Source organism: Myotis brandtii, unplaced genomic scaffold (genome assembly GCF_000412655.1).
Source record: "Myotis brandtii unplaced genomic scaffold, ASM41265v1 scaffold679, whole genome shotgun sequence".
NCBI classification, from domain to species: Eukaryota; Metazoa; Chordata; class Mammalia; order Chiroptera; family Vespertilionidae; genus Myotis; species Myotis brandtii.
In genome coordinates, this window is record NW_005370653.1 from 1,115,266 (window position 1) to 1,119,547 (window position 4,282).

The following is a 4,282-nucleotide window of genomic DNA, read 5'->3' on the forward strand; positions in this document are numbered from 1 at the left end:
CTTATGCATATAAACCTTGGACACAGGTTCTCTGGTTGATCGCTCCCCAGCCACCCACCCTCCCCCGCCTTCCCTCTGAGGTTTGACCTTGGCTTTCTTACTCAGGGTTTTGATTCGCCTCGGGGGCCCGAGAGGCCTGGCAGTATTAGGCCGGGCCTTAGGCGGTTCTGGAACATTCCCCGGAGGCCTCGGCCGAGAGTGGAGATTCGATAACTCAAGGTATTACAGGTTTTGGAGTGAGGCAACGTTTTCTTTTTCTTTCTTTTTTTTTTTTTTCAACTGGAGGGTCATCTGTTTCATCTCCCCTTGACTTTTTAAAAATGCTGGAACCGGTGTTTGATGGATCACAAGGCTTTTCCCCCTTTGATGTTTATAGGACTGAAGGTGGAAAAACAAGGCCTTTGCTTATTAACAAGGCGAAGCGATCTCTTGGAAACGGAAAACAGTTTAGAGAACAGAGCAGACGTCAGATTTTCCTGTGATGCGAATGCGTTGACCTTCCCTCGGGGTAGGGTTTTGGGGAGAGCCGGTCGGGCCCCATCGACAGTGAGGGGGCCGGCTGTCCAGGGCTCCCCCGGCCTCGGCCTGGCCCCCTGTGCGCCTCTCGCGGCATCAGGGAGAGCAGGGCCGAGTCCAGGGAGGGTCAGTGTATTTGTCAAAAGGTCACCTGGGGAGCCGGTGCCGACCCAGAGCCCTTCACTGCTCCCAACAGCCGTTTCTCTTTTTTCCTTTTTAAATATCTTTATTGATTTCAGAGCGGAAGGGAGAGAGAGAGAGAGAGAGAAACTTCAATGATGAGAGAGAATGATCAATCAGCTCTGCCTCCTGCACGCCCCCCACCGGGGATCCAGCACGCAGCCCGGGCATGTGCCCTTGATGGGAAATGAAACCTTACCTCCTGGTTCATAGGTCAACGCTCAACCACTGAGCCACGCCGGCTGGGCTTCAGGTACTGACCACTGACAAGAACCTAAAAGAGGCTCTGAAAGTGCGATGCTAGTGAGCATCCCTCCTCCTTTGTAGCTGGGAGGTGGGAAGGTGCTCCCTGTAAGAACTCAGACCTGGCGTCCGCATCCCCTCCCTGTCAATATCCCGTGGAGGGGACTTTCCCGGGATGAGGAGACAAGTTCCCGCACCTACACCACATCCTCGAAGACCCCAAACGGTGTCCTAGCCTGAAATAATTAAACAAGTGAAGGTAGGCCTTCCGGTCTTCAAAGTCTTATCTTGGAAACAAAAAGCCAGTATGGACTTTTCCCTTTGCCCAGCAGCATTCTGAGAAACCCACACACCAGAAGCCACTCCGCTCCTGCACTTGATGGTCACTCTTGGGTCAATGTCAGGCATCTTTGTCCAGCACCACCCTCCATTCCACTCAAGGACGGAGAGCCCAGCTGGCGTGGCTCAGTGGTTGAGCGTATGTGTTTGGGGAAATTCCCCGTCAAAGGGGCACATGGCTAACACCTCCTTTGTCTGGGTCACATGTTCCCCTTTGGAGAGGGGGCCGCTGGAGTTTCCAACCTGTTCCACAGACCGAGAGCCACTGCCCATGCGCCCCCGCCCCCTTTGGCCGGGGTTGGGGGGCAGCCTCCCTGCCCTGCGCCGCCCCCATCGGGTACCTGCCCCCCGGGCGTGGGAGGCAGAGACAGGGCCCAGCAGAGACCGTGTTGGGAACGGACTGCAGAGCCGAGAAGAGTTTTGGAAAAGTGGCGTCCGGCCAGCGCCCGGGCTCCAGGAATCCCGGGAATGCGGGGCCGGAGGAGGGACACGGGCCTCCTGGCCAGTCCGGTTGTCAAAACAAAGCAAGAGGAGACTGTTGGCCCCAAACTAAAGGCGTCGGGACTCGGGAGCGAGTGTTCCTCACGCGCGCGTTTCCATTCTGTTGGGCGAACACCCCCAAGAGCCAACTCTTACTCTTTTTAGTTTCCCATTTTTGGGTGAAGACGCAACTGGGGCCTTAAGAGAAAGGGTTTGCTGCCCGGCCGGTGTGGCTCAGTGGTTGAGCGTCAACCTAGGAACCAGGAGGTCAGGGTTTGATTCGTGATCAGGGCACAGGCCCGGGGTTTTAGGCTCCATCCCCACTAGGAGGCGTGCAGGAGGCAGCCGATCCATGATTCTCTCTCATCATTGATGTTTCTCTCTCTCCCTCTCCCTACCTCTCTGACATCAATTTTTTAAAAATCAGTAAAAAGAGAGAGGGGGGGGCTTGCTGAGCGCACCCAGGAAGCCAGGGAGCTGAGACAGAACCTCCTGCAGCCGCCGCTGGTGGGGACTTGCTTCCCAGCTTATGTCGAGGTTCACGGACGAGGGACAAAAGGTCGAAGGGCACCCCGTGGGGGAGCAAAGCCAAACAAAAACAGGAAATGGCCGGCTCCGGGATTTTCCACGGGAAGGCTGGGAACCACGGCCAGAGAGAAGGAGGCCTCGGAATCTTCTGGAAGCCGCCTGAGATGCTGGGGCGTGGGGGTCCCGGCAGCTTTGGTTGGAGGGAGGCATGGCCACGACCAGGGCCCCCGAAGGGACCCTGGGGCCCCGGACTCGGCGCCGGCTCATCCTTGGTGCGGCCCCAGATCTCCCCCTGCCTCCTCTCCTGAAGCATGAAAAGGGTCTAAAATCACCCAGAACACGACGCACCGGCCCCTCGAGGTCACAGGGCGTTTCTGATATCTGTGGGCATCGGGTATCTAACAGCTTCCTTTCTTTTTTTCAGTTCATCCTCACCCCAGGATATTTTTCCATTGACTTTTAGAGAGAGGGGAAGGGAGGGGGAGAGGCGCACAGAGAGAAACATCGATGTGAGAGAGGTGCCTCCCGCCTGCACCCTGACCCCGGCCGGGGATGGAGCCCGCAACCGAGGTGCATGCCCTTGACCGGAATCGAACCCGGACCCTTCAGTCCCAGGGCTGACGCTCTATCCACTGAGCCACACCCGCCAGGGTGGGCAGAGGGTGTTTAGAACGATGGTCAACAAATGGGGAAGCGGGCTCAGCCTGCCTCTCGCTTTTAGGACTGACAGTCCCTGAAACATGAAAAGGGTCTAAAATCACCCAGAACACGACGCGCGGGCCCCTCGAGGCCACAGGGCGTTTCTGATGTCTGTGGGCATCGGGTATCTAACAGTTTCCTTTCTTTTTTTCAGTTCATCCTCACCCCAGGATATTTTTCCATTGATTTTTAGAGAGAGGGGAAGGGAGGGGGAGAGGTGCACAGAGAGAAACATCGATGTGAGAGAGGTGCCTCCCGCCTGCACCCTGACCCCGGCCGGGGATGGAGCCCGCAACCGAGGTGCATGCCCTTGACCGGAATCGAACCCGGACCCTTCAGTCCCAGGGCTGACGCTCTATCCACTGAGCCACACCCGCCAGGGTGGGCAGAGGGTGTTTAGAACGATGGTCAACAAATGGGGAAGCGGGCTCAGCCTGCCTCTCGCTTTTAGGACTGACAGTCCTTTTTGCTACCAAATTTGGAACGGGGGAGGCCGAGATGGGGCTGGGGGGGCTCCCCTGGGGGCCTTGTCCGGCATGAATCCCCCCCCACCCCTCGCTCCTTGGGGTCAGGGCAGGGCTGACTGCCTAGGCCACGGTCACTCACAGGGGTACATGCTTCTTGACTTGGATGGAAGAGGCTCCTTGCCCGGTCGGTGTGGCTCAGTGGTTGAGCCTCGACCTAGGAACCGGGAGGTCAGGGTTCGATTCCCGGTCAGGGCACAGGCCCGGGTTGCGGGCTCCATCCCCAGTGTGGGGCGTGCAGGAGGCAGCCGATCCATGATTCTCATCATTGATGTTTCCCTCTCTCTCTCCCTCTCCCTTCCTCTCTGAGATCAATAAAAATATATTAAAAAAAGAAGAGTTTCTTTGCCAACAGGAGGGAAAAAATGTCCAGTTTCCTCCTGGCCTGGTTCTGTTGTTGGTTTTTTTGTTGTCGTTTTTTGTTGGTTTTTTTTTTTTTTTGAGCTCTTGTGTTAACACCTACTTCATGAGGGAAGTCAGAATTTTAAAGAGAAAAATGTGTCAGCATGTTTCTAGCGCCGTGTATGCAAATGAGCCAGGAAGGTCTTCTGCAGGCCGCCACCAGGGGTCAGAGGTCACCCCTCCCGGCCAACAGTTGTTTGGATGAAAATAAACAGGGGCCAGGGGCTGCAGGAAATGAGTTGTGGTCGCCTTCATGCACGTGTGAAAGCTCCCGATTAGGAATCCAAAGAACTTGCTGTTTAATGAAAAAGTGAACCGAATTCCTCTCCTGGGTTGCCTCACTTCCCTGGTGGTCCCTGGCTGATAGCTTT

At 56.2% G+C, this 4,282-nt stretch overlaps 1 long non-coding RNA gene across 1 annotated transcript in view; it reads left to right on the top strand.

Moving 5' to 3' along the window:
* Nucleotides 1-4,282, top strand: part of LOC102261642 — a 12,923-nt gene that overhangs the window by 2,857 nt on the left and 5,784 nt on the right. Inside the window, exon 2 of the long non-coding RNA XR_001359662.1 lies at nucleotides 106-219. This is a non-coding gene — a long non-coding RNA (uncharacterized LOC102261642). The remainder of the gene's footprint in view (nucleotides 1-105; nucleotides 220-4,282) is intronic.